We start from the raw sequence: 25,853 nt of genomic DNA, 5'->3' as shown, positions 1-25,853 counted from the left end.
TTCATACTTGATTGGGATATTTAAATAATCGTATGCGATGATATATATATATATATATATATATATATATATGAAATGTTTGTAAATATGGTTTGACAATATCGTAACGAAAGTATCTCTTCATATTTGTGAAAACCGGAACCATGTGTAATAATAAATTGTGTGATTTGAGGTGATGCAAAATGAACTTAAATGTTATGTATGGTTCGGATATACAATATTATTTCAGATCTTAATGTTGAGTTGAGTGCAGGGTACTCAATTATGACATTTTGTCATATGCGCATGTTAATGTTTAAGGAGTTTACATTTTCATTCATAGATATTGTAAGAGACAATATTGTTACGGAGCTGAGGTTTTGTTAATTAATCGGTTTGGGGACCATCTCGCCCGTGGCTTTCCGACATAATATCACCTGTAAGTTGCATTATATATTAGTGATTTGAATAGACGTCCAGCAAGCGAACGCTGGTAATTTTGGCGTTGGTGGTCGGGTGGTTCTACAGTTGGTTGGTGGGTGGGTGCGGAAGGTGGGAGGGTCCTGTGTTGGTTGGTTGGAGTGGCGGGTGGGTGGGGTAGTGGTTGGTTTGGATGGTGTTGGTGGGCGTGTGGGTCAATGGTTGGCTGGAGGTGTTGGCGGGCGGGTGGGCAAGTGGTTGGTTGGTTGGAGTGGCGGGTGGGTGGGCCAATGTTTGGTTGGTTGGTCTCGTCTCTCATTTACTTTCATGAATTCTACATCAATAGATAAAATTATAATTTACGTAACAATCAGAAATAAAATATTATATAATTGTATGCCAGTCTCTGGACAAATTACAGGACTATATTTAAGTAAAGAACAACTGACAATGGAGGAGTAAACATTTTGGTAACAACGTCCTCAAAATCGGGTCTAGTGTTATTTTTCGAAAAACGTATGTCTTACATGTACTAGAGATGAGTAACAGTACAAGTCTTTAAAATGGGTTTCCAATCGGATCCGGAGCTATGTTAGATCTAAATTAGGTTAAGTTAAGAGATGGTTGAGATATCTGTATTAAGACGAATATAATTTTTTTCTTTTTTTGATAGTTTATTCATGGTGATTGATTTTCTATATGTATGTTGAGTGTGAAAATAATGTCCAGCTTACTGTGGAAAGGGTTGTTTCAAAACGAAGCACGTTCGTTTTTATTTTGAATCATTAGGTTCGTAGCATAAAATACGTTCGTAAAGATAAAACCTTTCTAGTAAAATTTAAGGTATAAAAGTGCAAATATCTATTGATAACTGGTCTATTCAACTTTTCATAGTAAGGTGGTGTTTATGTCCAAAGTTATTAATATAATAAACATAATATCCAAAATTTGAATTTGTTCAAATTTATCCTATAATTTACAAACGTCACAACAAGTGTTATTTGTTGTGTGCATTGATTACAATCGTTCTCCTTCTTGACGGAGACTTCCCTGTGCATAACAAATGTGTGCGTTTAATTATCGATTGTGCGATTGTTGATAGAAATGCAAAAGTTCCAAATATAGATTGGAGTAATCACAATCAAATATTCTCTGGCTTCAAATTCGAGAAGTAGTGCGTGGGTTACCCATGTAGAAATTGGACGAATAACAAAAGTTGAAACTAAATTTAGGGAGAGATTTATCGATCCTGTTCTTTGATAAGAGATGGGACTAAAATGTTTGTAATTTTCTTTTTCCTTTTTCTAATTCTGCACATCTGTGAACCTAGAAATTGCGTTTCGTGCGTTACCGGACGGGAGTTACATAATCAATTTTTGGTGTGAGCAATTTTACGAGTTTTGCAATTTGAAAATCATGAGTATGGAGCTTGGGTATTGTAACTTGGATGGTTTGGCGATGTAGGCGCCTTTGGCGTACAATGGTAAAACACAGAAGGCACTCAGGTTTGAGAATTGATATTCTGCCACTTGTAAAAACTAACAAAGAAAATTGCATGTTTTTCTCCCTGTTGTTATACAAAATGAGTTCAGAATAGGAACGAGTGACTAGATACTTTGTTAATCTTCATATAACAGTGTAACCAAGAGTCGAAATCTATTGTGGAAATGAAATGTGGCATCTGAAATTCAGTGTTTCTTGAATAGAAAGAAGAGCTACAGGCTCTTAGCGTCTGTCACGAGAAAAGCAATCAACTGCTGAAATCGGAGCTCATTGAAAGTAAGGAGTTGCTCAAAGCGGAACTTATAGTATGCAAAGTTGAAACTAGTGAGGCAAAAAATGACATCGAAGATTGTGTTGAGAGAACATGCTTGAGGCTGAAAGAGGAGCTGAAATCTGATTTACATATCTATCAATGAGATACCAACGGGAACATTTTGGAATTGCGAGGGTGTAATGAAGATATTAAATTGAATGTTTCGCAATGTAGATTCGACTGAATGAATTGGGCGGAGGAGATAGAACGAAAGTATGATTTGCTGTCAACGATGCTTGATGCGGAGAGAGAAAATCTTTATAAAGGATGGATATAAATTGCTCGATTCAGATAGGTGAATTGGAGGTTGAAGTTGCTGGTATAGAAAAGGATGTAGTGAAGGGAGGAGGTGTGATCTAGCTCATAATCTTGGAAGTTTTATAATTCGTGACACCTAATTGTGCAATTTGTGTAATAGAGTATGAGGGAATATTCAGGCAAACATAACAAGAAAGTAAATATAATTGTACAGTAGGGAAGTGGAGTGAACAGTATTATTACAACAGTTTCTTCAAAAGTTCTTTCTTAAAGATCTAACAAGTCACATGTAAATATGTGATCAATGCACCATGGTCAAGGGTATATGTTGTCAATAACTCTGACATGAGTAATTTTGGACCACGTATTCTATAAGTGGATAAGATAAAGGAAAACAAATATCAAATATCTATTTATAACGTTTTTAAATGTGGTGGCTTCTTGAGGAATGCTAATGCTCTCTCTAAGGTGCTCAGGAAGTAGATTCCTTGACTTCGTAAGAGGGTGAAGTAAAGTATTACAAGCGGTGGATAAGAATATGAAGTGGGCGAGATTTTGCTGTGGGATAGATAATACGATGCGATCGATTCTCTTGCCGTTTAGTGAGTAGAAAAATATTAAACATAGACATAAATGATGAGTATGTCAAACTGGTATTGGAAGTTCATTGAAGAAAAAATAGGGTTCCTAAAGGAATGTTCCTGTGAATTCTTAAGTTGCTGGGGAGTAGATTGTTTCTCTACGTCAGTTGGCCAAGTCAAGTTTTGCGAACGGGGGGTGATTAAGTCAAGTAGGAGAAATTTTGCCTCGGGTTAGCACGCATGGTTAGGATCGATTTCCATGCTATGCTGAGAACCATTTCAGAGAGTAATATTCTTCAGTTTGATTTGCACGGTATATTTTCATACTTGATTGGGATATTTAAATAATCGTATGCGATGATATATATATATATATGAAATGTTTGAAAATATGGTTTGACAATATCGTAACGAAAGTATCTCTTCATATTTGTGAAAACCGGAACCATTTGTAATAATAAATTGTGTGATTTGAGGTGATGCAAAATGAACTTAAATGTCATGTATGGTTCGGATATACAATATTATTTCAGATCTTAATGTTGAGTTGAGTGCAGGGTACTCAATTACGACATTTTGTCATATGCGCATGTTAATGTGTAAGGAGTTTACATTTTCATTCATAGATATTGTAAGAGACACAATTGTTAAGGAGCTGAGGTTTTGTTAATTAATCGGTTTGGGGACCATCGCGCCCGTGGCTTTCCGACGTAATATCACCTGTAAGTTGCATTATATATTAGTGATTTGAATAGTCGTCCAGCAAGCGAACGCTGGTAATTTTGGGGTTGGTGGTCGGGTGGTTCTACAGTTGGTTGGTAGGTGGTTGCGGAAGGTGGGAGGGTCCTGTGTTGGTTGGTTGGAGTGGCGGGTGGGTGGGGTAGTGGTTGGTTTGGATGGTGTTGGTGGGCGGGTGGGTCAATGGTTGGCTGGAGGTGTTGGCGGGCGGGTGGGCAAGTGGTTGGTTGGTTGGAGTGGCGGGTAGGTGGGCCAATGGTTGGTTGGTTGGTCTCGTCTCTCGTTTACTTTCATGAATTCTACATCAATAGATGAAATTATAATTTACGTAACAATCAGAAATAAAATATTATATAATTGTATGCTTTCTCTGGACAAATTACAGGACTATATTTAAGTAAAGAACAACTGACAATGGAGGAGTAAACATTTTGGTAACAACGTCCTCAAAATCGGGTCTAGTGTAATTTTTCGAAAAAGGTATGTCTTACATGTACTAGAGATGAGTAACGTACAAGTCTTTAAAATGGGATGCCAATCGGATCCGGAGCTATGTTAGATCTAAATTAGGTTAAGTTAAGAGATGGTTGAGATATCTGTATTAAGACGAATATAATTTTTTTCTTATTTTGATAGTTTATTCATGGTGATTGATTTTCTATATGTATGTTGAGTGTGAAAATAATGTTCAGCTTACTGTGGAAAGGGTTGTTTCAAAACGAAGCACGTTCGTTTTTATTTTGAATCATTAGGTTCGTAGCATAAAATACGTTCGTAAATATAAAACCTTTCTAGTAAAATTTAAGGTATAAAAGTGCTAATATCTATTGATAACTGGTCTATTCAACTTTTCATACTAAGGTGGTGTTTATGTCCAAAGTTATTAATATAATAAACATAATATCCAAAATTTGAATTTGTTCAAATTTATCCTATAATTTACAAACGTCACAACAAGTGTTATTTGTTGTGTGCATTGATTACAATCGTTCTCTTTCTTGATGGAGACTTCCCTGTGCATACCAAATGTGTGCGTTTAATTATCGATTGTGCGAGTGTTGATAGAAATGCAAAAGTTCCAAATATAGATTGGAGTAATCACAATCAAATATTCTCTGGCTTCAAATTCGTGAAGTAGTGCGTGGGTTACCCATGTAGAAATTGGACGAATAACAAACGTTCAAACTAAATTTAGGGAGAGATTTATCGATCCTGTTCTTTGATAAGAGATGGGACTAAAATGTTTGTAATTTTCTTTTTCCTTTTTCTAATTCTGCACATCTGTGAACCTTCAAATTGCGTTTCGTGCGTTACCGGACGGGAGTTACATAATCAATTTTTGGTGTGAGCAATTTTACGAGTTTTGCAATTTGAAAATCATGAGTATGGAGCTTGTGTATTGTAACTTGGATGGTTTGGCGATGTAGGCGCCTTTGGCGTACAATGGTAAAACACAGAAGGCACTCAGGTTTGAGAATTGATATTCTGCCACTTGTAAAAACTAACAAAGAAAATTACATGTTTTTCTCCCTGTTGTTATACAAAATGAGTTCAGAATAGGAACGAGTGACTAGATACTTTGTTAATCTTCATATAACAGTGTAACCAAGAGTCGAAACCTATTGTGGAAATGAAATGTGGCATCTGAAATTCAGTGTTTCTTGAATAGAAAGAAGAGCTACAGGCTCTTAGCGTCTGTCACGAGAAAAGCAATCAACTGCTGAAATCGGAGCTCATTGAAAGTAAGGAGTTGCTCAAAGCGGAACTTATAGTATGCAAAGTTGAAACTAGTGAGGCAAAAAATGACATCGAAGATTGTGTTGAGAGAACATGCTTGAGGCTGAAAGAGGAGCTGAAATCTGATTTACATATCTATCAATGAGATACCAACGGGAACATTTTGGAATTGCGAGGGTGTAATGAAGATATTAAATTGAATGTTTCGCAATGTAGATTCGACTGAATGAATTGGGCGGAGGAGATAGAACGAAAGTATGATTTGCTGTCAACGATGCTTGATGCGGAGAGAGAAAATCTTTATAAAGGATGGATATAAATTGCTCGATTCAGATAGGTGAATTGGAGGTTGAAGTTGCTGGTATAGAAAAGGATGTAGTGAAGGGAGGAGGTGTGATCTAGCTCATAATCTTGGAAGTTTTATAATTCGTGACACCTAATTGTGCAATTTGTGTAATAGAGTATGAGGGAATATTCAGGCAAACATAACAAGAAAGTAAATATAATTGTACAGTAGGGAAGTGGAGTGAACAGTATTATTACAACAGTTTCTTCAAAAGTTCTTTCTTAAAGATCTAACAAGTCACATGTAAATATGTGATCAATGCACCATGGTCAAGGGTATATGTTGTCAATAACTCTGACATGAGTAATTTTGGACCACGTATTCTATAAGTGGATAAGATAAAGGAAAACAAATATCAAATATCTATTTATAACGTTTTTAAATGTGGTGGCTTCTTGAGGAATGCTAATGCTCTCTCTAAGGTGCTCAGGAAGTAGATTCCTTGACTTCGTAAGAGGGTGAAGTAAAGTATTACAAGCGGTGGATAAGAATATGAAGTGGGCGAGATTTTGCTGTGGGATAGATAATACGATGCGATCGATTCTCTTGCCGTTTAGTGAGTAGAAAAATATTAAACATAGACATAAATGATGAGTATGTCAAACTGGTATTGGAAGTTCATTGAAGAAAAAATAGGGTTCCTAAAGGAATGTTCCTGTGAATTCTTAAGTTGCTGGGGAGTAGATTGTTTCTCTACGTCAGTTGGCCAAGTCAAGTTTTGCGAACGGGGGGTGATTAAGTCAAGTAGGAGAAATTTTGCCTCGGGTTAGCACGCATGGTTAGGATCGATTTCCATGCTATGCTGAGAACCATTTCAGAGAGTAATATTCTTCAGTTTGATTTGCACGGTATATTTTCATACTTGATTGGGATATTTAAATAATCGTATGCGATGATATATATATATATATGAAATGTTTGAAAATATGGTTTGACAATATCGTAACGAAAGTATCTCTTCATATTTGTGAAAACCGGAACCATTTGTAATAATAAATTGTGTGATTTGAGGTGATGCAAAATGAACTTAAATGTCATGTATGGTTCGGATATACAATATTATTTCAGATCTTAATGTTGAGTTGAGTGCAGGGTACTCAATTACGACATTTTGTCATATGCGCATGTTAATGTGTAAGGAGTTTACATTTTCATTCATAGATATTGTAAGAGACACAATTGTTAAGGAGCTGAGGTTTTGTTAATTAATCGGTTTGGGGACCATCGCGCCCGTGGCTTTCCGACGTAATATCACCTGTAAGTTGCATTATATATTAGTGATTTGAATAGTCGTCCAGCAAGCGAACGCTGGTAATTTTGGGGTTGGTGGTCGGGTGGTTCTACAGTTGGTTGGTAGGTGGTTGCGGAAGGTGGGAGGGTCCTGTGTTGGTTGGTTGGAGTGGCGGGTGGGTGGGGTAGTGGTTGGTTTGGATGGTGTTGGTGGGCGGGTGGGTCAATGGTTGGCTGGAGGTGTTGGCGGGCGGGTGGGCAAGTGGTTGGTTGGTTGGAGTGGCGGGTGGGTGGGCCAATGGTTGGTTGGTTGGTCTCGTCTCTCGTTTACTTTCATGAATTCTACATCAATAGATGAAATTATAATTTACGTAACAATCAGAAATAAAATATTATATAATTGTATGCTTTCTCTGGACAAATTACAGGACTATATTTAAGTAAAGAACAACTGACAATGGAGGAGTAAACATTTTGGTAACAACGTCCTCAAAATCGGGTCTAGTGTAATTTTTCGAAAAAGGTATGTCTTACATGTACTAGAGATGAGTAACGTACAAGTCTTTAAAATGGGATGCCAATCGGATCCGGAGCTATGTTAGATCTAAATTAGGTTAAGTTAAGAGATGGTTGAGATATCTGTATTAAGACGAATATAATTTTTTTCTTATTTTGATAGTTTATTCATGGTGATTGATTTTCTATATGTATGTTGAGTGTGAAAATAATGTTCAGCTTACTGTGGAAAGGGTTGTTTCAAAACGAAGCACGTTCGTTTTTATTTTGAATCATTAGGTTCGTAGCATAAAATACGTTCGTAAATATAAAACCTTTCTAGTAAAATTTAAGGTATAAAAGTGCTAATATCTATTGATAACTGGTCTATTCAACTTTTCATACTAAGGTGGTGTTTATGTCCAAAGTTATTAATATAATAAACATAATATCCAAAATTTGAATTTGTTCAAATTTATCCTATAATTTACAAACGTCACAACAAGTGTTATTTGTTGTGTGCATTGATTACAATCGTTCTCTTTCTTGATGGAGACTTCCCTGTGCATACCAAATGTGTGCGTTTAATTATCGATTGTGCGAGTGTTGATAGAAATGCAAAAGTTCCAAATATAGATTGGAGTAATCACAATCAAATATTCTCTGGCTTCAAATTCGTGAAGTAGTGCGTGGGTTACCCATGTAGAAATTGGACGAATAACAAACGTTCAAACTAAATTTAGGGAGAGATTTATCGATCCTGTTCTTTGATAAGAGATGGGACTAAAATGTTTGTAATTTTCTTTTTCCTTTTTCTAATTCTGCACATCTGTGAACCTTCAAATTGCGTTTCGTGCGTTACCGGACGGGAGTTACATAATCAATTTTTGGTGTGAGCAATTTTACGAGTTTTGCAATTTGAAAATCATGAGTATGGAGCTTGTGTATTGTAACTTGGATGGTTTGGCGATGTAGGCGCCTTTGGCGTACAATGGTAAAACACAGAAGGCACTCAGGTTTGAGAATTGATATTCTGCCACTTGTAAAAACTAACAAAGAAAATTACATGTTTTTCTCCCTGTTGTTATACAAAATGAGTTCAGAATAGGAACGAGTGACTAGATACTTTGTTAATCTTCATATAACAGTGTAACCAAGAGTCGAAACCTATTGTGGAAATGAAATGTGGCATCTGAAATTCAGTGTTTCTTGAATAGAAAGAAGAGCTACAGGCTCTTAGCGTCTGTCACGAGAAAAGCAATCAACTGCTGAAATCGGAGCTCATTGAAAGTAAAGAGTTGGTCAAAGCGGAACTTATAGTATGCAAAGTTGAAACTAGTGAGGCATAAAATGACCTCGAAGATTGTGTTGAGAAAACATGCTTGAGGCTGAAAGAGGAGCTGAAATCTGATTTACATGTTTATCAATGAGATACCAACGGGAACATTTTGGATTTGCGTCGGTGTGATGAAGATATTAAATTGAATGTTTCGCAATGTAGATTCGACTGAATGAATTGGGCGGAGGAAATAGAACGAAAGTATGATTTGCTGTCAACGATGCTTGATGCGGAGAGAGAGTATCTTTATAAAGGATGGATATAAATTGCTCGATCAGGTAGGTGAATTGGAGGTTGAAGTTGCTGGTATAGAAAAGGATGTAGTGAAGAGAGGAGGTGTGATATAGCTCATAATCTTGGAAGTTTTAGAATTCGTGACACCTAATTGTGCAATTTGTGTAATAGAGTATGAGGGAATATTCAGGCAAACATAACAAGAAAGTAAATATAATTGTACAGTAGGGAAGTGGAGTGAACAGTATTATTACAACAGTTTCTTCAAAAGTTCATTCTTAAAGATCTAACACATGTAAATATGTGATCAATGCACCATGTTCAAGTGTGTATGTTGTCAATAACTCTGACATGAGTAATTTTGGACCACGTATTCTATAAGTGGATAAGATAAGGAAAACAAATATCAAATATCTATTTATAACGTTTTTAAATGTGGTGGCTTCTTGAGGAATGCTAATGCTCTCTCTAAGCTGCTCAGGAAGTAGATTCCTTGACTTCGTAAGAAGGTGAAGTAAAGTATTACAAGCGGTGGATAAGAATATGAAGTGGGCGAGATTTTGCTGTGGGATAGATAATACGATGCGATCGATTCTCTTGGCGTTTAGTGAGTAGAAAAATATTAAACATAGACATAGATGATGAGTATGTCAAACTGGTATTGGAAGTTCATTGAAGAAAAAATAGGGTTCCTAAAGGAATGTTCCTGTGAATTCTTAAGTTGCTGGGGAGTAGATTGTTTCTCTACGTCAGTTGGCCAAGTCAAGTTTTGCGGGCGGGGGGTGATTAAGCCAAGTAGGAGAAATTTTGCCTCGGGTTAGCACGCATGGTTAGGATCGATTTCCATGCTATGCTGAGAACCATTTCAGAGAGTAATATTCTTCAGTTTGATTTGCACGGTATATTTTCATACTTGATTGGGATATTTAAATAATCGTATGCGATGATATATATATATATATATATATATATATATATATATATATATATATATATATATATATATATGAAATGTTTGTAAATATGGTTTGACAATATCGTAACGAAAGTATCTCTTCATATTTGTGAAAACCGGAACCATGTGTAATAATAAATTGTGTGATTTGAGGTGATGCAAAATGAACTTAAATGTCATGTATGGTTCGGTTATACAATATTATTTCCGATCTTAATGTTGAGTTGAGTGCAGGGTACTTAATTATGACATTTTGTCATATGCGCATGTTAATGTTTAAGGAGTTTACATTTTCATTCATAGATATTGTAAGAGACACAATTGTTATGGAGCTGGGGTTTTGTTAATTAATCGGTTTGGGGACCGTCGCGCCCGTGGCTTTCCGACGTAATATCACCTGTAAGTTGAATTATATATTAGTGATTTGAATAGTCGTCCAGCAAGCGAACGCTGGTAATTTTGGGGTTGGTGGTCGGGTGGTTCTACAGTTGGTTGGTGGGTGGGTGCGGAAGGAGGGAGGTCCTGTGTTGGTTGGTTGGAGTGGCGGGTGGGTGGGGTAGTGGTTGGTTTGGATGGTGTTGGTGGGCGGGTGGGTCAATGGTTGGCTGGAGGTGTTGGCGGGCGAGTGGGCAAGTGGCTGGTTGGTTGGAATGGCAGGTGGGTGGGCCAATGGTTGGTTGGTTGGTCTCGTCTCTCGATTACTTTCATGAATTCTACATCAATAGATTAAATTATATTTTAGGTAACAATCAGAAATAAAATATTATATAATTGTATGCTTTCTCTGGACAAATTACAGGACTATATTTAAGTAAAGAACGACTGACAATGGAGGAGTAAACATTTGGTAACAACGTCCTCATAATCGGGTCTAATGTTATTTTTCGACAAACGTATGTCTTACATGTACTAGAGATGAGTAACAATACAAGTCTTTAAAATGGGATGCCAATCGGATCCGGAGCTATGTTAGACCTAAATTAGATTAAGTTAAGAGATGGTTGAGATATCTGTATTGAGACGAATATAAATATTTTTTTTATTTTGATAGTTTATTCATGGTGATTGATTTTCTATATGTATGTTGTGTGAAAATAATGTTCAGCTTACTGTGGAAAGGGTTGTTTCAAAACGAAGCACGTTCGTTTTTATTTTGAATCATTAGGTTCGTAGCATAAAATACGTTCGTAAATATAAAACCTTTCTAGTAAAATTTAAGGTATAAAAGTGCTAACATCTATTGATAACTGGTCTATTCAACTTTTCATACTAAGGTGGTGTTTATGTCCAAAGTTATTAATATAATAAACATAATATCCAAAATTTGAATTTGTTCAAATTTATCCTATAATTTACAAACGTCACAACAAGTGTTATTTGTTGTGTGCATTGATTACAATCGTTCTCTTTCTTGATGGAGACTTCCCTGTGCATAACAAATGTGTGCGTTTAATTATCGATTGTGCGAGTGTTGATAGAAATGCAAAAGTTCCAAATATAGATTGGAGTAATCACAATCAAATATTCTCTGGCTTCAAATTCGTGAAGTAGTGCGTGGGTTACCCATGTAGAAATTGGACGAACAACAAAAGTTCAAACTAAATTTAGGGAGAGATTTATCGATCCTGTTCTTTGATAAGAGATGGGACTAAAATGTTTGTAATTTTCTTTTTCCTTTTTCTAATTCTGCACATCTGTGAACCTAGAAATTGCGTTTCGTGCGTTACCGGACGGGAGTTACATAATCAATTTTTGGTGTGAGCAATTTTACGAGTTTTGCAATTTGAAAATCATGAGTATGGAGCTTGTGTATTGTAACTTGGATGGTTTGGCGATGTAGGCGCCTTTGGCGTACAATGGTAAAACACAGAAGGCACTCAGGTTTGAGAATTGATATTCTGCCACTTGTAAAAACTAACAAAGAAAATAACATGTTTTTCTCCCTGTTGTTATACAAAATGAGTTCAGAATAGGAACGAGTGACTAGATACTTTGTTAATCTTCATATAACAGTGTAACCAAGAGTCGAAACCTATTGTGGAAATGAAATGTGGCATCTGAAATTCAGTGTTTCTTGAATAGAAAGAAGAGCTACAGGCTCTTAGCGTCTGTCACGAGAAAAGCAATCAACTGCTGAAATCGGAGCTCATTGAAAGTAAAGAGTTGGTCAAAGCGGAACTTATAGTATGCAAAGTTGAAACTAGTGAGGCATAAAATGACCTCGAAGATTGTGTTGAGAAAACATGCTTGAGGCTGAAAGAGGAGCTGAAATCTGATTTACATGTTTATCAATGAGATACCAACGGGAACATTTTGGAATTGCGTCGGTGTAATGAAGATATTAAATTGAATGTTTCGCAATGTAGATTCGACTGAATTAATTGGGCGGAGGAAATAGAACGAAAGTATGATTTGCTGTCAACGATGCTTGATGCGGAGAGAGAGTATCTTTATAAAGGATGGATATAAATTGCTCGATCAGGTAGGTGAATTGGAGGTTGAAGTTGCTGGTATAGAAAAGGATATAGTGAAGAGAGGAGGTGTGATCTAGCTCATAATCTTGGAAGTTTTAGAATTCGTGACACCTAATTGTGCAATTTGTGTAATAGAGTATGAGGGAATATTCAGGCAAACATAACAAGAAAGTAAATATAATTGTACAGTAGGGAAGTGGAGTGAACAGTATTATTACAACAGTTTCTTCAAAAGTTCATTCTTAAAGATCTAACACATGTAAATATGTGATCAATGCACCATGTTCAAGTGTGTATGTTGTCAATAACTCTGACATGAGTAATTTTGGACCACGTATTCTATAAGTGGATAAGATAAGGAAAACAAATATCAAATATCTATTTATAACGTTTTTAAATGTGGTGGCTTCTTGAGGAATGCTAATGCTCTCTCTAAGCTGCTCAGGAAGTAGATTCCTTGACTTCGTAAGAGGGTGAAGTAAAGTATTACAAGCGGTGGATAAGAATATGAAGTGGGCGAGATTTTGCTGTGGGCTAGATAATACGATGCGATCGATTCTCTTGCCGTTTAGTGAGTAGAAAAATATTAAACATAGACATAGATGATGAGTATGTCAAACTGGTATTGGAAGTTCATTGAAGAAAAAATAGGGTTCCTAAAGGAATGTTCCTGTGAATTCTTAAGTTGCTGGGGAGTAGATTGTTTCTCTACGTCAGTTGGCCAAGTCAAGTTTTGCGGGCGGGGGGTGATTAAGCCAAGTAGGAGAAATTTTGCCTCGGGTTAGCACGCATGGTTAGGATCGATTTCCATGCTATGCTGAGAACCATTTCAGAGAGTAATATTCTTCAGTTTGATTTGCACGGTATATTTTCATACTTGATTGGGATATTTAAATAATCGTATGCGATGATATATATATATATATATATATATATATATATATATGAAATGTTTGTAAATATGGTTTGACAATATCGTAACGAAAGTATCTCTTCATATTTGTGAAAACCGGAACCATGTGTAATAATAAATTGTGTGATTTGAGGTGATGCAAAATGAACTTAAATGTCATGTATGGTTCGGTTATACAATATTATTTCAGATCTTAATGTTGAGTTGAGTGCAGGGTACTCAATTATGACATTTTGTCATATGCGCATGTTAATGTTTAAGGAGTTTACATTTTCATTCATAGATATTGTAAGAGACACAATTGTTATGGAGCTGGGGTTTTGTTAATTAATCGGTTTGGGGACCATCGCGCCCGTGGCTTTCCGACGTAATATCACCTGTAAGTTGAATTATATATTAGTGATTTGAATAGTCGTCCAGCAAGCGAACGCTGGTAATTTTGGGGTTGGTGGTCGGGTGGTTCTACAGTTGGTTGGTGGGTGGGTGCGGAAGGAGGGAGGTCCTGTGTTGGTTGGTTGGAGTGGCGGGTGGGTGGGGTAGTGGTTGGTTTGGATGGTGTTGGTGGGCGGGTGGGTCAATGGTTGGCTGGAGGTGTTGGCGGGCGGGTGGGCAAGTGGCTGGTTGGTTGGAATGGCAGGTGGGTGGGCCAATGGTTGGTTGGTTGGTCTCGTCTCTCGATTACTTTCATGAATTCTACATCAATAGATTAAATTATAATTTAGGTAACAATCAGAAATAAAATATTATATAATTGTATGCTTTCTCTGGACAAATTACAGGACTATATTTAAGTAAAGAACAACTGACAATGGAGGAGTAAACATTTGGTAACAACGTCCTCATAATCGGGTCTAATGTTATTTTTCGACAAACGAACGTATGTCTTACATGTACTAGAGATGAGTAACAATACAAGTCTTTAAAATGGGATGCCAATCGGATCCGGAGCTATGTTAGACCTAAATTAGATTAAGTTAAGAGATGGTTGAGATATCTGTATTGAGACGAATATAAATATTTTTTTTATTTTGATAGTTTATTCATGGTGATTGATTTTCTATATGTATGTTGTGTGAAAATAATGTTCAGCTTACTGTGGAAAGGGTTGTTTCAAAACGAAGCACGTTCGTTTTTATTTTGAATCGTTAGGTTCGTAGCATAAAATACGTTCGTAAATATAAAACCTTTCTAGTAAAATTTAAGGTATAAAAGTGCTAATATCTATTGATAACTGGTCTATTCAACTTTTCATACTAAGGTGGTGTTTATGTCCAAAGTTATTAATATAATAAACATAATATCCAAAATTTGAATTTGTTCAAATTTATCCTATAATTTACAAACGTCACAACAAGTGTTATTTGTTGTGTGCATTGATTACAATCGTTCTCTTTCTTGATGGAGACTTCCCTGTGCATAACAAATGTGTGCGTTTAATTATCGATTGTGCGAGTGTTGATAGAAATGCAAAAGTTCCAAATATAGATTGGAGTAATCACAATCAAATATTCTCTGGCTTCAAATTCGTGAAGTAGTGCGTGGGTTACCCATGTAGAAATTGGACGAACAACACAAGTTCAAACTAAATTTAGGGAGAGATTTATCGATCCTGTTCTTTGATAAGAGATGGGACTAAAATGTTTGTAATTTTCTTTTTCCTTTTTCTAATTCTGCACATCTGTGAACCTAGAAATTGCGTTTCGTGCGTTACCGGACGGGAGTTACATAATCAATTTTTGGTGTGAGCAATTTTACGAGTTTTGCAATTTGAAAATCATGAGTATGGAGCTTGGGTATTGTAACTTGGATGGTTTGGCGATGTAGGCGCCTTTGGCGTACAATGGTAAAACACAGAAGGCACTCAGGTTTGAGAATTGATATTCTGCCACTTGTAAAAACTAACAAAGAAAATTACATGTTTTTCTCCCTGTTGTTATACAAAATGAGTTCAGAATAGGAACGAGTGACTAGATACTTTGTTAATCTTCATATAACAGTGTAACCAAGAGTCGAAACCTATTGTGGAAATGAAATGTGGCATCTGAAATTCAGTGTTTCTTGAATAGAAAGAAGAGCTACAGGCTCTTAGCGTCTGTCACGAGAAAAGCAATCAACTGCTGAAATCGGAGCTCATTGAAAGTAAAGAGTTGGTCAAAGCGGAACTTATAGTATGCAAAGTTGAAACTAGTGAGGCATAAAATGACCTCGAAGATTGTGTTGAGAAAACATGCTTGAGGCTGAAAGAGGAGCTGAAATCTGATTTACATGTTTATCAATGAGATACCAACGGGAACATTTTGGAATTGCGTCGGTGTAATGAAGATATTAAATTGAATGTTTCGCAATGTAGATTCGACTGAATGAATTGGGCGGAGGAAATAGAACGAAAGTATGATTTGCTGTCAACGATGCTTGATGCGGAGAGAGAGTATCTTTATAAAGGATGGATATAAATTGCTCGATCAGGTAGGTGAATTGGAGGTTGAAGTTGCTGGTATAGAAAAGGATGTAGTGAAGAGAGGAGGTGTGATCTAGCTCATAATCTTGGAAGTTTTAGAATTCGTGACACCTAATTGTGCAATTTGTGTAATAGAGTATGAGGGAATATTCAGGCAAACATAACAAGAAAGTAAATATAATTGTACAGTAGGGAAGTGGAGTGAACAGTATTATTACAACAGTTTCTTCAAAAGTTCATTCTTAAAGATCTAACACATGTAAATATGTGATCAATGCACCATGTTCAAGTGTGTATGTTGTCAATAACTCTGACATGAGTAATTTTGGACCACGTATTCTATAAGTGGATAAGATAAGGAAAACAAATATCAAATATCTATTTATAACGTTTTTAAATGTGGTGGCTTCTTGAGGAATGCTAATGCTCTCTCTAAGCTGCTCAGGAAGTAGATTCCTTGACTTCGTAAGAGGGTGAAGTAAAGTATTACAAGCGGTGGACAAGAATATGAAGTGGGCGAGATTTTGCTGTGGGCTAGATAATACGATGCGATCGATTCTCTTGCCGTTTAGTGAGTAGAAAAATATTAAACATAGACATAGATGATGAGTATGTCAAACTGGTATTGGAAGTTCATTGAAGAAAAAATAGGGTTCCTAAAGGAATGTTCCTGTGAATTCTTAAGTTGCTGGGGAGTAGATTGTTTCTCTACGTCAGTTGGCCAAGTCAAGTTTTGCGGGCGGGGGGTGATTAAGCCAAGTAGGAGAAATTTTGCCTCGGTTTAGCACGCATGGTTAGGATCGATTTCCATGCTATGCTGAGAACCATTTCAGAGAGTAATATTCTTCAGTTTGATTTGCACGGTATATTTTCATACTTGATTGGGATATTTAAATAATCGTATGCGATGATATATATATATATATATATATATATATATAATATATATATATATATATATATATATATATATATATATATATATATATATATATATGAAATGTTTGTAAATATGGTTTGACAATATCGTAACGATAGTATCTCTTCATATTTGTGAAAACCGGAACCATGTGTAATAATAAATTGTGTGATTTGAGGTGATGCAAAATGAACTTAAATGTCATGTATGGTTCGGTTATACAATATTATTTCAGATCTTAATGTTGAGTTGAGTGCAGGGTACTCAATTATGACATTTTGTCATATGCGCATGTTAATGTTTAAGGAGTTTACATTTTCATTCATAGATATTGTAAGAGACACAATTGTTATGGAGCTGGGGTTTTGTTAATTAATAGGTTTGGGGACCATCGCGCCCGTGGCTTTCCGACGTAATATCACCTGTAAGTTGAATTATATATAAGTGATTTGAATAGTCGTCCAGCAAGCGAACGCTGGTAATTTTGGGGTTGGTGGTCGGGTGGTTCTACAGTTGGTTGGTGGGTGGGTGCGGAAGGAGGGAGGTCCTGTGTTGGTTGGTTGGAGTGGCGGGTGGGTGGGGTAGTGGTTGGTTTGGATGGTGTTGGTGGGCGGGTGGGTCAATGGTTGGCTGGAGGTGTTGGCGGGCGGGTGGGCAAGTGGCTGGTTGGTTGGAATGGCGGGTGGGTGGGCCAATGGTTGGTTGGTTGGTCACGTCTCTCGATTACTTTCATGAATTCTACATCAATAGATTAAATTATAATTTAGGTAACAATCAGAAATAAAATATTATATAATTGTATGCTTTCTCTGGACAAATTACAGGACTATGTTTAAGTAAAGAACAACTGACAATGGAGGAGTAAACATTTGGTAACAACGTCCTCATAATCGGGTCTAATGTTATTTTTCGACAAACGTATGTCTTACATGTACTAGAGATGAGTAACAATACAAGTCTTTAAAAAGGGATGCCAATCGGATCCGGAGCTATGTTAGACCTAAATTAGATTAAGTTAAGAGATGGTTGAGATATCTGTATTGAGACGAATATAAATATTTTTTTTATTTTGATAGTTTATTCATGGTGATTGATTTTCTATATGTATGTTGTGTGAAAATAATGTTCAGCTTACTGTGGAAAGGGTTGTTTCAAAACGAAGCACGTTCGTTTTTATTTTGAATCATTAGGTTCGTAGCATAAAATACGTTCGTAAATATAAAACCTTTCTAGTAAAATTTAAGGTATAAAAGTGCTAATATCTATTGATAACTGGTCTATTCAACTTTTCATACTAAGGTGGTGTTTATGTCCAAAGTTATTAATATAATAAACATAATATCCAAAATTTGAATTTGTTCAAATTTATCCTATAATTTACAAACGTCACAACAAGTGTTATTTGTTGTGTGCATTGATTACAATCGTTCTCTTTCTTGATGGAGACTTCCCTGTGCATAACAAATGTGTGCGTTTAATTATCGATTGTGCGAGTGTTGATAGAAATGCAAAAGTTCCAAATATAGATTGGAGTAATCACAATCAAATATTCTCTGGCTTCAAATTCGTGAAGTAGTGCGTGGGTTACCCATGTAGAAATTGGACGAACAACAAAAGTTCAAACTAAATTTTGGGGAGAGATTTATCGATCCTGTTCTTTGATAAGAGATGGGACTAAAATGTTTGTAATTTTCTTTTTCCTTTTTCTAATTCTGCACATCTGTGAACCTAGAAATTGCGTTTCGTGCGTTACCGGACGGGAGTTACATAATCAATTTTTGGTGTGAGCAATTTTACGAGATTTGCAATTTGAACATCATGAGTATGGAGCTTGGGTATTTTAACTTGGATGGTTTGGCGATGTAGGCGCCTTTGGCGTACAATGGTAAAACACAGAAGGCACTCAGGTTTGAGAATTGATATTCTGCCACTTGAAAAAACTAACAAAGAAAATTGCATGTTTTTCTCCCTGTTGTTATACAAAATGAGATCAGAATAGGAACGAGTGACTAGATACTTTGTTAATCTTCATATAACAGTGTAACCAAGAGTCGAAAACTATTGTGGAAATGAAATGTGGCATCTGAAATTCAGTGTTTCTTGAATAGAAAGAAGAGCTACAGGCTCTTAGCGTCTGTCACGAGAAAAGTAATCAACAGCTGAAATCGGAGCTCATTGAAAGTAAAGAGTTGCTTAAAGCGGAACATATAGTATGCAAAGTTGAAACTAGTGAGGCAAAAAATGACCTCGAAGATTGTGTTGAGAAAACATGCTTGAGGCTGAAAGAGGAGCTGAAATCTGATTTACATGTCTATCAATGAGATACAAACGGGAACATTTTGGAATTGCGTGGGTGTAATGAAGATATTAAATTGAATGTTTCGCAATGTAGATTCGACTGAATGAATTGGGCGGAGGAAATAGAACGAAAGTATGATTTGCTGTCAACGATGTTTGATGCGGAGAGAGAAAATCTTTATAAAGGATGGATATAAATTGCTCGATTCAGATAGGTGAATTGGAGGTTGAAGTTGCTGGTATAGAAAAGGATGTAGTGAAGAGAGGAGGTGTGATCTAGCTCATAATCTTGGAAGTTTTAGAATTCGTGACACCTAATTGTGCAATTTGTGTAATAGAGTATGAGGGAATATTCAGGCAAACATTACAAGAAAGTAAATATAATTGTACAGTAGAGAAGTGGAGTGAACAGTATTATTACAACAGTTTCTTCAAAAGTTCATTCTTAAAGATCTAACAAGTCACATGTAAATATGTGATCAATGCACCATGGTCAAGAGTGTATGTTGTCAATAACTCTGACATGAGTAATTTTGGACCACGTATTCTATAAGTGGATAAGATAAGGAAAACAAATATCAAATATCTATTTATAACGTTTTTAAATGTGGTGGCTTCTTGAGGAATGCTAATGCTCTCTCTAAGCTGCTCAGGAAGTAGATTCCTTGACTTCGTAAGAGGGTGAAGTAAAGTATTACAAGCGGTGGACAAGAATATGAAGTGGGCGAGATTTTGCTGTGGGCTAGATAATACGATGCGATCGATTCTCTTGCCGTTTAGTGAGTAGAAAAATATTAAACATAGACATAGATGATGAGTATGTCAAACTAGTATTGGAAGTTCATTAAAGAAAAAATAGGGTTCCTAAAGGAATGTTCCTGTGAATTCTTAAGTTGCTGGGGAGTAGATTGTTTCTCTACGTCAGTTGGCCAAGTCAAGTTTTGCGGGCGGGGGATGATTAAGCCAAGTAGGAGAAATTTTGCCTCGGGTTAGCACGCATGGTTAGGATCGATTTCCATGCTATGCTGATAACCATTTCAGAGAGTAATATTCTTCAGTTTGATTTGCACGGGATATTTCCATACTTGATTGGGATATTTAAATAATCGTATGTGATGATATATATACACATGTAATAATAATGAATTGTGTGATTTAAGGTGATGCAAAATGAACTTAAATGTCATGTATTATTCGGATATACAATATTATTTCAGATCTTAATGTTGAGTTGAGTGCAGGGTACTCAATTATGACATTTTGTCATATGCGCATTTAATGTTTAAGGAGTTTACATTTTTATTCATAGATATTGTAAGAGACACAATTGTTATGGAGCTGGGGTTTTGTTAATTAATCGGTTCGGGGACCACTTCTCCCGTGGCTTTCCGACGTAATATCACCTGTAAGTTGCATTATATATTAGTGATTTGAATAGTCGTCCAGCAAGCGAACGCTGGTAATTTTGGGGTTGGTGGTCGGGTGGTTCTACAGTTGGTTGGTGGGTGGGTGCGGAAGGTGGGAGGGCTTTGTGTTGGTTGGTTGGAGTGGCGGGTGGATGGGGTAGTGGTTGGTTGGATGGTGCAGGCGGGCGGGCGGGCAAGTGGTTGGTTGGATGGAGTGGCGGGTGGGTAGGCCAATGGTTGGTTGGTTGGTCTCGTCTGTTGTTTATTTTCATGAATTCTACATCAATAGATGAAATTATAATTTACGTAACAATCAGAAATAAAATGTTTTATAATTGTATGCCAGTCTCTGGACAAATTCTAAGACTATATTTAAGTAAAGAACAACTGACAATGGAGGAGTAAACATTTTGGTAACAACCTCCTCAAAATCGGGTCTAGTGTTATTTTTTGAAAAACCTATGTCTTACATGTACTAGAGCTGAGTAACAGTACAAGTCTTTAAAATGGGATGCCAATCGGATCCGGAACTATGTTAGATCTAAATTAGATTACGTTAAGAGATGGTTGAGATATCGGTATTAAGACGAATATTATTTTTTTTTAATTTTGATAGTTTATTCATGGTGATTGATTTTCTATATGTATGTTGAGTGTGAAGGACCATAAAGTCGAGCATGGTGTTTTGGGCTTTCGACTGAACACTTTACGCTAGGTACGTAAATACTCTGCTGTCGCATTAGGAATGCAAAAATATAGTATCAGACAATTGCTGCACTTTATATTCTGTTCAACGCTGCATTAACGCCACGATTCATTTTGGACACCCCCTTTTGTCTCGCGAACAAAAAGTGAACCAATATCAGTTTCTGCACAAAAATGAACTCGCGCAAATAGAGCAAAGCGAACTAAAATCTAAATCACACCTTTTGATCCTTTGTGCAATACATATACTCGTTAGAAGTCAGACGCACGTGGTTAAATAATTGCCGAGCACGTGTAGGCTAAATTATCGTACACGCAGGTCGTGTTCGAGAATCAAATAGTACCACGTTTGCGCGATAATTGAATCCTTGCTTCGTAATACAGAAAATTGTGATTAATCGGGCAAAACTTGAAAAATAACGGATAATACTTGAGAAAACCCTTTTAATTCTAGTAGAATCATTTACCCACTTTACCTTTAACAGTAGCATTAAGAACGCTAGAATCAGCATAAAGAATTAGTGTACATTTAAATGTTTCTTGCCAAACAAAAGGCAGGTAGTGTGTAGATGTATCGTGTAGTGGAGAGTATAGAAAGTTTCCTGGTTTACGTGGTAGTAGTAGTTCATGTTCGTTGTTAAACATACATATGTATAAATTTCTGATCTGTGATTGGTGCGAAATTAATGATGAATATTTCGTAAGAATACACGCAGGACGTGTGGTCAATTAACAAGCGTTGTTTGACGCAATGAGCGCTTCTCTCTTTTGTACAAATAATTTAAATTGCTAATCTTTGCATGCTTTATAAGATGTCCTGTTGATGATGATGATATACCCAATACATTGCACGATTCATTGTTAAAATTGACATTTTTGAAATAGTATCTTTTGCAAGACCTGCCTTCTCAATCATATGTAGATTGCAAGAAACGTACATTCACTAGCGATTGAATTAAAAGTGTGGCGAAAACAAACGTCACGTGTCGACCGTTTGGGTTAATCGCGACGGTTTGGCGTACGGATGGTGATCTAAACAGCACAAAAAGGAAGTGTGATTAATCTTTAGGTTTTTTTATTATACACAGTGGGCAGCAAATTTAAATCCAAAGTTGTCGTTGGATATTGCAGCGATATTTCTGGAGAGGGGAAACGTTAAATTAACTATTTAAACAATGATCGCAATGGAGAAAGCATAACAGTGCCATTCATTGCCGGACCCTTTGATATATTTTTACAGGGCCTTTGCCTCGTGCTTCTCGCTGATTTTGCCCGTAAACTCCCGCACTATTAAGGGAGAAGTACGACGCAAATTAATCATTTGTATTCTCTAGAACGGGTTCTTTATTCACTTCTAGTTGCTGTCGCCTGTAGCCGCTTCCAGCTTAAATATTGTTGGCAACTGCAACTGACCCTAGTATAGCGTTACAAACAAGAAAGCCAGTTACTTCGTTGACTTACTCTGTGATGCTCTCCGATTTTTTTTTACATATCTAGGTTATGCATCATAACGGGAATCAGTGACGTGCGGTGATGTCGACACTTGGGGTAGCAATCAAGGGAGGTTGGAATGGGTCATAATTCCCCTCCCCCCTTTAGGGCCCAGTATTCCTGAAAATAGAACGTCAAAGAAAGGAAAGGATTGCAAAATGAGGAAGGACTACTGAAAAGAAGCACGTGTTAATCCCACCCACTTTCGAAAATCCAAAACATGTTGATTTGACTATTAAGCCAGAGATCCCGGGTTCGAACCCCGACCTGGGCATGGGTGTTATTTGTGTTTGTCCCTTCATCAATTTTATCGTGCCATCTTGACGATTAGCCAAAAGTGTAGGAAAGGCGAAGTAAAACAAACCAAATGAAACAATCAATCAATGATTTGATTTATGCCACTTAGCGTCGCTGTCACACTTAGTTAATCGCGAAGATGTTACAATACAATTAATGAAGAGAGAAACACAAAAAACACCCACGCCGAGGTCGGGGTTCGGGCCCGGAACTCCTTGTGTCGTAGCGTGCAGTGATAACCACTACCCCGCGGTTGGTTAATTTGATGTTTAAGTCCACTTAATGCACATAAAAGCTAATCGAGACAGTAGTACAATCAACCCGTTTGAGAAACTTCAAGTGGGGTTCAGTGTTGCCAACCCACCCCAAGAAAATTTCACCATGGTGATATTTTACAGGCGAAGCTAACCTACCAATAGGAGTTGGCAACACTGACTAGTTGCTTCACAAACCTCTTGTTTTTTAAACATATGATATTTCACAGGCGAGGCTAACCTACAAGTTACAAGTTGACGGCGTAGCCTTCTATAAGATGATAACTATGCAGTAAGATGAAGAAGACGCCAGCTGGCAATAGCGGTGTTAATGCTTCCTCCTCTCTACCCCCCTCTTACCGGGCCTCCTCCCTTATGGCGCAGTGGTAGCCTTGTATTCAAGGGTTCGATACTCGCACAAGTGGTTCTTGAAACTGTAGGTCCAGCCCCGATTAGCCTTACTTACAGGGGGTTCTTGTAACGCCACGCGGGCGAAAAAACATGCATACATTTCTGTTTTTCCACATGTGTTCGCCCTAATTCAATTTGTTCATAGATGTTTCCAGAGATTAATCCCCTCCCCTTTCCTTCCCATAACATTTCAGAAGGAAAAATATGTCAAATGCAGGAAAAGATGGAAAATAGATATTTGTGATAATGTTATCATTTCAGTCTAACATTTCGAATATTGCTTTCCGATAATGTTCAGTACTTGATTTAATCACTTGTTAGATAAAACACAAGAGATGACATTCAAAAACACAAAAATTTAAATATATTATTACCAGGAATCATTTCATGTAATTCTTAAGCTAGTTATAAAGAAATTAGAAAACATTTGCGCAATATTTTTTAACTGTATTTGAATGTTTCTTTTCATAGGTGTAACTCTGAGTTCATGCACTGATATTTAATCGATGAAATATCAGTGCATGGGTGCATGCATACTTGCTTGTCTGAACTAGTAGAAATAATGTATAGATACAATATGACTCTTGAATAAACAACCACACTGCGAGCGAAGCAAGGAAGGAAATATTCAGAACTTTTTCTTTGCAAACTGATTATGTATATTATTAATTAAACATGATGTTTACTCTTTACAATCTTGCTTTACTTGTTTGGCGTCCACTTCAACTCAGCACATGCCCCTTGACCCCTCCTGTTCTAGCTTCAATTAGAAAATATGCATACAAATAATTGTATAGTGGCCTCCCAGATGGCACAGTGGTAGCGTTGTCGCCTTGTAATCAAGGAGTCCCAGGTTCGATACCCGGTACAGGCACATAGTGGTTCGGATCCCACTTTAAACTGTAGGTCCAGTCCCGATTAGCCTATCTGTGTATAAAGTGGACATAAAACACCAACTCAATCAATATAATTTTAATAGTTCTATGTAGCGAGTGAGTTCCAAACTCTACTGGTGTTTTCAAATCTCTGTTTAAACAATGATTCACAAATTGAAATAAAGTAATGAAACTATATATTTAGAGCATGGCCATGGAGACTTTAAAATATAGTGGGAAGTTGGGATGCACGTTTGATAGATACCTGGTATTGCTTTTGAACTAGATTTTAGGAATTTCACATTGAAGTTTTACCCTTACAAAACTTTGGAAAATACACAGCCCTATTGATGAAAGTGTATCTTTCAAATACTGAACAAGATACCCTAGGAGTTTTGTGTCTCTTTGCCTTAAAAGAAAAAATAACATGTGCAAAAACAAATGGCATGTTAACTGCAAAGGGAAGGCAAGGAATTTTCACTTCTAAATTGAGGTAATGCTTTATTTTCAATTATTTAAAAATTGAATAGCATTTATTTCACTTTCCAACACAAAGAGCACAATGAATCAAACATTTTTTTTTACTCTCCACGTATTCCCGCAGGCAGTGGCAAGCACCTTCGTGTCCCCACTGGTGCGCAAATGGTCAGATATAAATTTGGAACTTTATGTAAATTAAATTGCTTTTCATGTTTAATTCCTTATACTTCCTTTGCTTCCTCTGAAAAGTTGGAAAAAATTAAATATGTCATTATGTCGGGTAACAGACTAGATTAAAAGAGGAAGACAATTTTTACTAAATCTATATCTTTGCAATCTGACAATAACTTTAATTTAGTAGGGTGCCAGTAATTTCACAGGGCACTACGACGTTAACGCTGTTCTATTTTTATGTTTTGCTTGTTGGCACCCCATTTGTCCTAAGAATCCAAGCAACCACCCCACGTGGACCCTCCCCCTTTTACAACTCTCTTTCTAATATATAATTTCTTTTACAAAGGTAAGAACTCTTCGAGCCACAAAAATGGTCACATACATCTACTATAGACGTGAATGAATCGCTTAGGTTCTTCATGAAATACTTGCCGTTTTATATTGAATACTCAGTCAGTAAATTTTATATTGGTACTTTATGAATATCTGTTGGAAGAAATTATACCTACATATATTGTCACTGCTTTCTACTTACCACTTTCAGTTTCATTCTGTTTGGTTTCATTTTTT

The sequence above is a fragment of the Lepisma saccharinum genome, chromosome 6 (assembly GCF_977018435.1).
Source record: "Lepisma saccharinum chromosome 6, izLepSacc3.1, whole genome shotgun sequence".
Classification (NCBI taxonomy): domain Eukaryota; kingdom Metazoa; phylum Arthropoda; class Insecta; order Zygentoma; family Lepismatidae; genus Lepisma; species Lepisma saccharinum.
This window is presented reverse-complemented; position numbering follows the sequence as displayed.